We start from the raw sequence: 14,091 nt of genomic DNA, 5'->3' as shown, positions 1-14,091 counted from the left end.
TAGAAATATTATATATGAACTCTATAGAATAGTCCTGTATAGATTTTATTATATATGTATAACATTGTACATAATTGATTTAATTCATTTATTTATTGTTGTAACGGGTCTTTTTATTTATTGTACTATAATATTCGTTTTTTAAACAAAGATATAAACCAAGCCAATGAAACATGATTACACTTAATCCATTGACAAACAGTTACAGTCACTTCTGAATCATCAGGGTCTATATCATTATTAAACTCGACTATAACACTTTCTTTTTTTTTTAGTTATATATTATCTATTTCAATAAATATTTTTAATCATACGCAACAACAATAAATCAAACTATCTTCATGACATGTATAATTTTATATAATCAAGCATCAACGACCACGCCATCAAAAATGAAAAAAAAATCATTAAATAATATTTATTTTTGTAGTGTTTTGCAATTGTTTATTAACAATTCCAAAAATAATCCTTTTAAATAATTCTCTTTTCATCTGTAAAGAGAAAAACGTGGACTGATGATAGCAGAATCCGTATTTTAGCGGAAAATAATATAAAAAATTGTTTATTAACGATGGCATGTCACCTCGAATAATTTTTAACATTTATTCGTAAATATTGTTGAACAATTTTCTTTTTTATTTTTAAAGAGAAAGTCGCGAGCTTCTTTAAACCAACGAATGCAGGTTTCATATCCCACACGGAAAAAAAATATATAATTTATATATAAAATTATATATAATAAATTATATATATCAATTATATATACTATTGGGCGAAAACGTGTATATAATTTATAAAAAATTTATATATAACGATTATATATATATATAATAGTTTATATAAAATTATAATACGTCTTTATCACAGCTTCCTCCTCTTTCCTCTCATAAATTGTTTATTTTGTTTTTTAAATTTTAATTTAAAATTAAAACAATCTTCCATCGAATTTTTTGATTGCCCTTCTGGTTGGGAGGCAAGTGCTTCACCTCGATGCCACAAATCTTATGATAGATCTTTGTAAAAATATAAATAAGAATATGTTTTTTCTCAATTTTTTTACTTTGCTGTTTTAATCATAATTCTATTACTGACTTTTATTCAAATATATAAAATTTTAATTTTAACATCTCTTTGTTCATATTTTTATGAAAAAAAAGATAAAACCGGTATTAAAACCACAAAAAATTGAGAGAAGTCATATTCTTATTTATGTTTTTGCAAAAATTTATCATAAGATTTGTGGCTTCGAGGTAAAGTACTTGCCTCTCAACCAGAAGGGCCCGGCGGGTTAGAATCCTGATGGAAGATTTGTTTTTGATTTTTTTAAATTAAAATCAAGAAAATTTTTAAATAAAAACAATTCATGGGAGGTATCGAGAGGGGGAATGTAATAAAATTTATATGTAATTTTATATAAACTATTATACAGAGTGTCCCATTTTAATTTATCAATGGATTTATTTTGAAAAATATAGCTTAAATTGAAAAATGTTTCAAGTAAAAGTTGTAGGGTTTGGAGGGGGACATAGAAAAAAAAAAAAAAAATCCGAAAAATCCAAAATGGTGAAGTTTCCGGTATAAACATAGTTTTTTTAAATGGATACTGTATTTTTTTTTTCACACCAAAATGTTTCTTAAATCAAAACTAATACTTTTTATTTGAAAAATTTTTCGATAAAATCACTTTTTTTTCGGCCCAATTTTATCTATAGTTGATGGATTTTCTTCAAAAAAAAAAATGGCTTTGATTTGAAAATAATATTTAGAAAAGTTGTAGCGTTGAGAAAGACAGACTCGAAAAAAAAAAAAAAAATTGTTAAAAAATTCAAAATGGCGGAGTGAGAAGCATGAATACAAAAAATGGACTTAGCCAAAAAATTTTATTTAGAAAAAGTGTTAGACTTGATGCGAACAATTTTTTGGTAAAAAAAAATTACACCTAACCTCAACAAAAAAGATGTTCATACTTTAAACTCCGCCATTTTGAAATTTTTTTTTCCGTGTTTGTCTTCTTGAGCGCTACATTTTTTCTGAATATTATTTTTTGATGAGAGCCATATTTTTTCAGGAAAATCCATAAACAGATAAAATTGGGCCGAAAAAAGTTAGTTTTGATGTAAAAAACGTAACGGTGCAAAAAAAAATTGTAGTATCCATTCAAAAAAATTATGTTTATACCGGAAATTCCGCCATTTTAGATTTTTCGAATTTTTTTTTTTTTGTTTTCTATGTTCCCCTCCAAACCCTACAACTTTTACTTGAAACATTTTTCAATTTAAGCTATATTTTTCAGAATAAATGCATTGATAAATTAAAATGGGACACTCTGTATATAATCGTTATATAGGTATATAAATTTTATATAAATTATATACACGTTTTCGCCCAATAGTATATATAATTGTTACATATAATTATTATATATAATTTTATATATAAATCATATATTTTATTTCCGTGTGGATGCATACTTCAATATAATGGTTAAAAAAAAAATTGTTTACTCTAAAATTTTAATTAACAATACTTTGTTATTGTTAATTATGTACAAATCTTGATTTTATTATTACATTACCGCCCATATTAAATGATCCCAATTTTTTGGAAAATCTCGTGGGTTTCCTGCCTTGTTTCTAGTTTCTTTCCTTCTAAATCAAAATTTTCATGTCCTCAATTCGAAACCCATTAGTTGAGGCCTCCCATCTCTGGGTACCCTGAAAATTCTTTTGAAGCAAAATGTGTCCTGAAACCAAGTCCATGCATTATTTAAGTCACCTACGAAATAGTATGAATGAAATGTTCTGCACGCGAGAAAGTAATTTTAAAACCGGGAAATGGGTCCACTTTAAAGTGTCCTATTTTATACCTAACTTATCTTTTTCTTATATTCTGTTTTTTCTTTTCTACAACTTGTGTTTTTTCTAGAAGTACCAACGAATTTATAGTTTATGTTTTTATTGTTTCGCACTATTCTTCGTGTATAAAGTTGTCAACTTTGACATTCATTATCTATAAAAGCCGAGGCAAAATTGAAATAAATTGTCAAGATAGATAATTATCATTTAAAAAAAGCTAATTAAAAATCTATAGAAACTCAAATCATTTACAAACAACCTTAACAATACGATATACAAATGTATATGGAAAGTATATAGAAAGTGAAAAATAAAGAAACAGTGAATACAAGAAAGAAAAGATAAATATGGGAAAATATCAGTAAATATAAAAGAAAAATCACTGAATATAAAAAAAAAAAAGATAAATATGGAAAAATATCAGTAAATATAAAGGAAAATATAAAAAAGTGACTGAAAAAAACGATAAATATGGCAAAATATCAGTAAATATATGAAGGAAAATATAGGAAAATATCAAAGAAAAACCGGTAAATATAAAGGCAAATATAGGAATGTGACTGAATATAAAGAAAAAAACGATAAATATGTAAAAATATCAGTAAATATCAAAGAAAAATCAGTAAATATAAAGGAAAATATAGAAAAATATCCAAAAGAAATCACTGTATATAAAAAAAAATACGATAAATAAGGGAACATATAGATTATGTCCCCCCCCCCCCAACCATAGTAAACCCCCTGAAATCTTTCTAAGTCCTTTAATTAATATAAGCATGATAAATATGAAAAATGAAGAAAAATATAGAAAAATAAAGAATATATAAACGAATAAACGACAATCTAGAAAAATCACTGAATATAAAGAAAAATACGATAATTATAGGAAAATATTAGGAAACTATCATGGAAAAATCATATTTTTCAACAAGATTTTTCAACAAAAAGATTTAAAAAAAAATTATTAACATGATAAATTATTAAATATTCAAGTGAAACAAAATATATACGATCACTGGAAGATTAGTAAGAAAAATTAATGGACAATACCCATCAACAAATAATAAAAAAATAATGATACCAATATACTGAAAAAGAAGTATCAGAAAGTTTTGTGTGGTGTTACTTGATTGATATAAAGACTTCTTTTAATCAAATCATAAAAACTTCTTGAATCATGAAAAACGTCTTGGATCAAAACAAATTGTTCTATGTTTTTAGAAGTATACTTCTTGGATTATGAACAAAAGTGTTCTTTGGTCAAAGGCAAATTGTTCATGTTTTTAAAGCATGCTTCTTGGATTATAGTAAATGTGTGTCTTGGACCGAGACAAACTTTTCATGTTTTAAAGTATGCTTGGATTATGAACAAAAGTGTCTCGGTTCACATATTGTTCATGTTTTTAGAAGTACTTTTGGAATTATGAATCGATATGTCTTGGAATTATAATATTGCTTAGCTTGGCGAACATTTATCAATAGATTTGGCTTACAAACCCTGTAATTTGTGTAATTTCCGCAATTTTTTATTTTATATCGCCCGTTAATTTTATTTCCAACGGGACCGAATTGTGTCCATTCATCAGTCCACAGTTTAACCAATGCGTGAAACGGAAAGTTATTTGTATTACTTTAGTGACAAGATATTTTTTTAAAAATTTATTATACAAATGAACTGAAACTACACGTATATATATATATTTTTTATAATTAATTATTAAATTACTATAATATCATTCTTTTGTTATATCGAAACATTTTATGTTTTCCAAATAATTGTTAAACATAAAATATCTTGTCACTAAAGTAATACAAATAACTTCCCGTTTCCATATCGCGCCCGTGGTTAAGCGAGCTAAGGCACAGGTTTAGATTAGATAGGTTTTACGGTCATAGGTTCGGGTCCCTCGTTAGGTAAAAAAAAAAAAAAAATTGTAAGAAAAAAAGTTATAAAATAAAAATTGCAGGATAAAAAAAATTACAAATTACAAGTTTGTAATTGAAAAATTTTTTTTATTTTTTTTATTTTCAATCCTATTGAGAATAAATGTTCATAAAAAAATATTGAGTTAAATTGAACCGAGACATATCGATTCATATAATTCAAGAAGAATATCTCTAAAACATGAATTAATATGTCTGAAGAGAAAATTTTGTTCATAATCCAAGAAGCATACTTCTAAAAACATGAAACAGTTTGTCTCGGTCCAAGACACATTTATCCATAATATGAAGCATATCAGTAAAAACATGAACAGTTCGTCTCGATCCAGGACACACATTTATCCATAATCCAAGAAGCATACTCTAAAAACATGAACAGTTTATTCCCGGTCCAAGACACATTATTTATCCATAATCCAAGAAGCATACTTCTAAAAACATGAACAGTTCGTCTCGATCCAAGACAATATTTACCAAAATCCAAGAAGTATACTTAAAAACATGAACAATTTGCCTTGGATAAAGACACTTTTGTTCATAATCCAAGAAGTATACTTCTAAAACATGAAAAATTTGTTTTGATCCAAGACGTTTTTCATGATTCAAGAAGTTTTTATGATTTGATTAAGAAGTCTTTATTCAATCCAAATCAACTTATCTTAATCCAATCATTTTTGTAAGAAGAAAATTAATTACAATACTTTTCAACAAATAATAAAAAAATAATGATACCAGTAGAAGCTAATATAAAATTCGATATAGTACATCTACTAATTAATTTATTTGCAGGTAAAATTATTTTAGCAAAAAAAAAAAAAAAGAAAATTATTCAATAGTAATAATGACATTATTTAGATATCATCGCAATCATAATAGCAATAAATGAAATGGAATTTATATATATGCAATGTCAGGATGGTTATTAAAATAAAGAACAATAACATTAGTAGACGACAGTGATTATGAAGTAAAATAAAATTTAAATGAAAAAAGTTTGATTAAGCTAAATGAAGATATTAAATTTACCAAAGAAAATATATTTTAGATTGAACTAACCATATGAAATGAAGAGTCAGAAAATTTCGAGGGAAAAAAGGGTGATGTGATAGCATTAAATGAATTGAAAATAAATGAATATAAAAAAATTGAAAATATAACGACGACTTTAGCAACAACTAAAACTTTAAATCCTGATTCAACCGAGGGAAAAAAGTAAATAAAATAAATACAATCACACTCGACAATTTTGTAATAAATATTCAACATTGACAGGCTAAAATCATGGTACTACAAAAAGAATAAAAACAGAGTTTAAAAGGTTAGAAGAAAGCGATTCTGGACATGAAGATGACCGATTAGAAGGAACAAGCAAAATGAATGAAAATTAAATAAATTTTAGTTGTAACAATAATCATTGTAACGATTGAGAATGAAATAAATTTGTAGTCTTTGCTTCTGCAACTGTATGATCATTTTTTTTTTTTTTTTGGTGATTGAATTTTTTCAGAGAAATCCCAAAAATTGTGCTGGCGCTGGTGGAAATATTTCCCCGGCATTAATCCACACTCAGAGAAGGATATGTTAACATACAAAAGTTTAATGTTAAGATATATATCTTTGATGTAAACTTATCAGCCACCACCCATTTAAACATATAGCAATATAAATGTTAACATTAAACAGGATATGTTAATACTGTTAACATATCCTTCTCTGAGTGCATTTTTATCCCATGAGATTGATACCGGAATAGTTTCGTCGACATGAAATTAGTACCGGAAAAATTATTCTGGCATGAGATAAATGAAGGAGAAAAAACTCTAGCAGTGATTTTATGCCGGAGTAATTGCTCTGGCAGTGATCTCATGACAGAGTATTTTCTCCGTCATCAATCTCATGCCGGAGTAATTTTTCAGGAAATGGGCCAAAAACAAAGTGACCTCGGAGTAATGCCGGAAAAAAAATTAAAAAAGATCTGTAACGTTTGTTGGAGCGTGTGGCCCGCGTTACCGTTGAAAATTAAAAATTTTTATTACTCCGGCTAGGGCCGTGTTAAATTTTATCTGTTAAATGATTTTTGAAAGTAACAATACAATAATAGTACATTTTTTTTTAATTTTCTCAAAATCAATTTTTTTTTTTTTTCTTTCAAATTACGTAGAGTTAAGGCAAGCTATAGGTTTGTTAGAATCAACGGAATGACTTCAAATTAGGCTCAAAAAATGTGGTTTTCGAAACTCTATCGCCCCTTGAGGGGTTTATCCTGATTCCAATAGTCAATTTTTATCTATTTTTGAAAAAAAAATTACGAAAATATTTCAAAAATTCTATTTTTTACAATTTTATAAAAACTATAATTTTTTTTGGAAAAAGTTTCGAGTAAAAGTTGTAGGATTTTATCACACATGCTTTTTAAGTCTTATACAAAGTATTTAGGACGAATTTGTCGAAAGTTGGAGCGTTTTTCAGAAATTACTTGAAAACTAGGAAAGCAATAACTTTTGATAAAATTGTAGTAGAGACTTTGTATTAGGCTCAAACGATGCGTCTTCTAAAACTCCATCGTCCCTTATGAGAAAAAGCATTATGTGTTCAGTCACTTTTTAAAAAAAAAAAAAAAATCGATTTTTTTAAATTTTTTATGAGAAATGTGATTCATAGTTCAAAATTTTCTTGGAGAGGCGATAGATTTTTTGAGTACGCATGTTTTAAGCCTAATATGAAGTCTCTAACACCATTTCATCACGAGTTATTGTTTGCCTAAAAAATGAAAACGGCACAAGCTATAACCAAACTCAAAATAAAGTAGTCGCAGAGGTTTATTCATATTAGACTTAAAATAATCGTTTTTCAAAATTCTATAACTTTTTCAAATAAATTTTTCCCATACGAATAGTATTTTTCGTGAAAAAAAAAATAAACACAATTTTTTTTATTTTTCATTTTTTGGAAAAAAAAAAAAATGGTCGAATAGATAATGTTTTTTTTTATTAGGGGCGATAGAATTTCTAAAGCCGCTTCTTTTAAGCCAAATCCGAAGTCTTTACGACAATTAGTTTAGAAGTTATGAACGTTTTCTTTTTTTGGGGGATAAATCTAATATTGCAGTATCATAAATTTATGACGTATTTAAAGCTATTTTCAGCACTTCTCAAAATATTGATAGTCTAATCTTGTTTACGTCGAAATCCGTGGAAATCCGGAGTTAATTGGGACTTACGAAAAGAGATTCTGATATAACTCCGGATTTTTTTCAGAATTTTCGCGTCAAAAAAATGAATCAATAGACGAGAATTAAGAGTCTACATAAATATAATATTCATCGGGATTCAAATTGTTTATAACGAAAATTTTTGTTAATAAATTTTGTTTCGATCATTTAAACAATTTTAATAAAAAATTTAGAAAAAATAAAAAAGTAATAACATGAAAAAATAAAATATTTTATTGCAGTTAAATTATTTATTTATAAATTTCAATCGTTCATTAGTTATCTTAATTTAATTTCTGAATTTTCTAGTAAAATTGTTTGAATTAATGATATTGTTATAAACAAAATTTTTTATAAACAATTTAAAGCCCAGTTTAAATTTCTTAGAGTTTCAGCCTCGGATGAGCTACGAATGAGAGGAGAAAAAGAATCCACATCTCTTTTTCTTGATCGACCAGAGGCATTTTTAACGATATTCATAATTCCGATTTCCCGCATGCTTAACCCTTTCAAAAAAGCAAAAAACCCTTGATAAATAAGTTGAAGCTTTTCCTTGCAACTTTCATCTATACCCCTTAGTTTTCAAGATATTCTCAAAAAACACCTATGTTTCACTCTTTCTATTTTTTTTCAACCCTTTAAAAATTTTTTTAACCCTGACCAATCGATTTCCTTATCAATGCGATACCTACTTATTTTTTTTCAAAATCGAAATCGAAAATGATAGATTCCGACCTTTATCTCCTGGACTAATACTACTGAAATAAATACAGAAGAATTCTTCTTAAGGATCACTTTTCCCGCGCGTACTGATAATACACACACACTTTTAAAAATATTTTGTGATGAGTTTGTATAAGTTATCACTATCAGCTTTTTATTTATTGCTTTTCACTTGTGCATCAGTACAGTTCGACTGTTCGACATCAACTGCGGCATATTGATTGATTCACCCCCTCTAGAAAATTTTGCCACTCGAGTCTATCTCAATTTTTATTTGTTTTTTATTTTTCAAAACTGCCGGTGTATGGAAATACACGAATATTAATATTTCATAAAAACAATGACAACTCTTCTCCCTATTTTGAATTTTTATTTTTTTCCTATTGTACTACCTTACTATTTACATAGTATATTATGAAAATACTTTTCATTGGAATAAAGTAAGCCTGGATATTTTTATTCTTAGAAAAGTATAACGCATTTTTATTCAACCCTTCTCAAGGGTCACTATATCCCACTCTGTAAATTGAAATAATATTTTTACGTATATTCAAAGACAAGTCAATATGATATCATATCTATCAGTTAGTATATTATGGTGTCGTATTATGGGTTTATTGTGGTATTCAGATGACAATGTTTACAATTGGAAGAGAAAATTATATAAATTTTATACTGGACTTATTATTTTTATGGAAATAACAATGTCATTAACAGAGTTTATTGCATTATTTGGTTCTTTTAATAACGCTGAAGAATTTGCAAATGCATCATTTTTATTAGTTACACACATATGTGGATGTTTAAAAATGATTAATATTATTGTAAAACAAAATGTTATTTCGAAATTACTATCAACACTCTTGGATAATAACTTACAGCCACGTGATGATAATGAGACCAAAATATTATCAATTGATGGTGGCAGAATAAGGCAAGTGGTATCACAAATATTTGTGTATATGTGAGTATATAATTAATAATAAATAATTAATATATTGATATTGAAGGAAAGTCACGATAAAATACAATTTTTTGGTAACTTTTACCATCTCATATTTTATTATATCTTCATTGATACGAGACATACCACTTCATCAATTTCCCTTTTCCTGTACGTTACCACAAATTTTATCAACAGGTAAAGGATATTGGGTTGGTTATTTTTATCAAATTATAGCATATTATAATATAGCAAATATTCATATTGCATTTGACATTTTATTGTATGGATTATTGATGATAAATTGTACTCATATAAAACTTTTGAAATATCGTATTTCAAAAACGAATAAATATATTGAAAAAATGAGTTACTTGAGATATTATAATATAATACTACTTGAACATAATTATTGGAAAGATTGTACTAAATTACAAATTTTCATTTATCAGTTGAGTAATTGTATTGTCTTATTCTTATTCAATTATAATATATTATCGAATAATTAATATTCTAGATTTGCAAAAACAACAAATGAAACATTTACTTATTCAATATTAATTCAATATTTTGTAAGTTCAATAGCAATATGCTCAAGTGTTTTTCAATTAACATACATTGATATATTGAGCAAGGAATTTGTATCATTAATTGCCTATATAATTTGCATGACTATACAAATTTATATTTATTGCATTTGTGGAGAAAATATATCATCTGAGGTAAATTTAATAAAATAAAAAATATTCATGTATTTTTATTATAATTATATATTTATTTTCTGTTAATATGAAAATAATACTTGCGTATTTGATTAGAGTGACACACTGACAGTTAGTCTTTATAATTCTGAATGGACATCATTATCAAAAAATGGGAAAAAAAGTTTAATTATGATGATGATACGCAGTTTCAAACCTATACAATATACATGTGGATATATTATAACACTTTCGCTTGGTGCATTTACAAGTGTACATGAATTTTTTTTGTGAATTTTAATTTTAAATAAAAAAAACAAACAAAAGAATTATTGTATAAAATTAGATAAGCTTTTTTTTGGTTTTATTTCAATTTATAAAATTTTATTTTTTAGATTCTAAAATTATCATATTCTATATTTAATATTCTTCATCAATAAATTATTTGACAACAAAAATTAAATAATCATCAAAGTAAGTATTTGAAGTAGCAAAAATTTAATTAGCGTAAAGTATGATGATGTATTTTTTTTTTTTGAAATTATAATATATAATATTATATAATAAATACAATAAAATTAGATTTTACTTATTTATTATTACATCATATTTATCATGTTACTAATATCTAGCGGCCAAGTAAAAACTCTTACTAATTTTTTTCTTCTAAATTTTAGAAAAAAGAAAAATTTCACGAAAAAAAAACTAAGTCCCTTATTTTGAAGCCAAAAGTTTAAGAAAAAAAACTCTGCATATTGATTGTTTGGCTACAATTACAGCTAAGTAAAAATCTCGTGGAAATTCTAAAGTTGAACTTAGTTTTTTTTTTAAGTCCAGAAAATTTCACGAAAAAAAAAACCAAGTCCCTTATTTTGAAGCCAAAACTGCATAAAATAAAATAAAATTACGAATAGTAGGAAAAGTCATAACCACCAATAAGCCGCCATGGGGGGCACTTCGGGGTGCCACGGGCCTGAATTCCGATACTTCCAAAAAAAATATTGATATCGATTTCAGTAGTATTTTTTTTTTGTAGAAAACAATGGGCATAGTAAAAATCCGATATCTTTAATAGTTTTCTAAATATTAATGGTTGAAAATTAAAAATATCGAAATATTTATATAATGACAGGTTGTAATTTGAAAAAAAAACAGATTTCATTAATCTGCAGATATACTCTTATATATGAGAAGATCTTTTCATTTTTCCCTGAAAATTCACAGCACGGTGAAAAAAGTTTATATCTAACAATACAGGATGTCTCGTAAGACACGCATTTATTTATTGATCACATTGATAGAAATATCACATAATGTGATCAAAAAAATATAAAAGTGTTTTTAAATTAGAATGTGATCAATGAATAAATCACGTAATGTGATCAAAACTATAAATGTGATTCTAAATTAAAAATGATTATTTTGTCATGATTAGTGTGAGTCAATGTGAGTGCTGTGTGTGTGTGAGTTCGCAGCTGCGCATTCATCCAGCGAATTTATGATTTCGCTCTCTCTGGCGTTCGAATTTTGAATTAATTAAAAAAACAAAAATAGGGTTGTTAATTTACCGGTGTTTTATTTTTTTAGCATTTTTAACCAGATTTTTTACCGGTAAAAAATCATTTTTAACCAAAAAAGGCGGAGCTTACCGTTTGCGCGGCTGATTTCAAATAGTTTATTTCATCTTTAATGTGAATATATTGATAAATAATAATTAAATTATTAATTTATGATCAAATTTATCAATTAATTAATTTATTATTATTTATTGTTTAATAAATAATTGATTATTAATTTATTATTCAATAAATTATATTTTTATTATTAATTTTATTATTATTAAACTAATTAATAAATGGTTATTCTTCGTATTATAATAATTAATGAGTCCATTTAATTGAATTTTTATTTCACCCTAGCGGATGCGTCGACACCTATTCGATCGGGATTTGACTCTCCAATGCCTCCAATGTAGCACTCAGTCGACAGCGATTTGACAGCCATTCGACAGCATATATAAGGTGCTTTCTTTTGTGTATTTATTTTTTTTCACTTTCATGCGCATGATCATGCACATGCGCTTGTCATGCAAACTTGAGGAGAGAACAGTGACGTCGAACAAATAATTCTTAAAAAATTAAAAATTAAAACATGGCTGATCCAGCACCTATAGGCTGCGTTCTTTGGCCAGTTTTTTTTCACGCATTCTGACCGCGCAGTTGCGCAGAAGTGAAGAAATCCAGTAAAATTTTTAAAGTATATATGTGTGCGTTACACACACTTACAAACATTTGAAAACTCACGTGCTTTTTCACCTTTGCGCAAATGCGTGGTCATGATGCGCTAAAAAAAAATTGACGAAAGAACGCTGCCATAAAACGTAATTCACTAGCACCGGATACTCAAAATGAGTTGGAAAAATATAAAATAAATATAAGATTATAATGACAATAACTTAAACTGACTGAAACCTTGACTAGTACATGTATTTAATATTGAATAAAAGATTAAATTATACACGGTAGAGAGGTTAGATTGACATGATTCGCATTTCTACTGGAGTCAGAAAGCTGTCGAGCCTCAGACCATTCATCGGTAATTGACTCGGTCATTATTACCGAGATATTTTGTCACTAAATCGACAGGCTTCCGACACCGAATTGAGAGCTGTCTAATTTATTCATTTTTCATTGTTTTAAATTGTTTAAACATTATAATAGACTTTATTAATTTTTTAATAGAAAATTATACTGTGTTATTATGTTTTTCACATGCAATTGTTATTAACAATTAATTTAAAAATGATAAACAAAAAAAAAATTTTTTTTTTAAATTTTTACAAGTTTTTTTATATTTTCTATTAATTTTTTTATAAAAAAAATACAAATCTATCATTAATAAAGTCTATTATAATGTTTAAAAAAGTTTTCGAAGTATCGATATTTTTTCAAAACATGTATACGATTTACTTAGTCGTTAGATTTTTTACTATAGCTGTAATTATAGCTAAACAATCAATATTTATTCGAGATGTCAAATTTTTATTATGACATTTTTTTTTCCTTGACGAGTTTTATCGATCACTATTATTGAATTTTAGAATCAATCGTTATTTTAATAGCTGTACTATATATTACCGATAAATAGCCGTTTTTTCGATAATTGAACTTGATTTTTAACCACTTTGCGCATGCGTGGGAATTTTTTTCGTATTTTTCTCAGTAATATGAACAAGTTCTATGCCATAGTCCATTTATTACCAGAAACATCTAGATTATTCCCAGTTATCACTGAAAAAGTCAGTTGTTTCTGGTAATAAATGGACTATGGCATAGAACTTGTTCGAAAAACTATGCTAGTGGCCACACGCCTTAATCGTGAGGAAATTTCCTATAAGAAACAAAAAAAAAACCTGTTGTTTGGGCATATGATCTTGTCCGATTTTAGTGATTTTGTCATAGAAAAAAAATTTTTTTATAATGAACCCATCGTTATCCCATGATGAAATTTGGAAATTAAGCTCATCTTCTGCTCTACTTCTTACAGTAAAAAAATCAGATTTTTAAAAAATGGCGAAATCGTAGTTTACTCTTGTAAAGGAGGTGTTTTTTGATTCTGGCTCGGCGGTTAATGATGGTAAAAATAAAAAAAAAATCAGAGGTACATCTGAGTCGATGACTAACCCAAAAAAAATATTCGTTTTCAAATCTGTGA

Source organism: Aphidius gifuensis, linkage group LG1 (genome assembly GCF_014905175.1).
Source record: "Aphidius gifuensis isolate YNYX2018 linkage group LG1, ASM1490517v1, whole genome shotgun sequence".
Taxonomy (NCBI): Eukaryota; Metazoa; Arthropoda; class Insecta; order Hymenoptera; family Braconidae; genus Aphidius; species Aphidius gifuensis.
The sequence above is the reverse complement of the archived record's forward strand: the minus strand, read 5'-3'. Positions refer to the sequence as shown.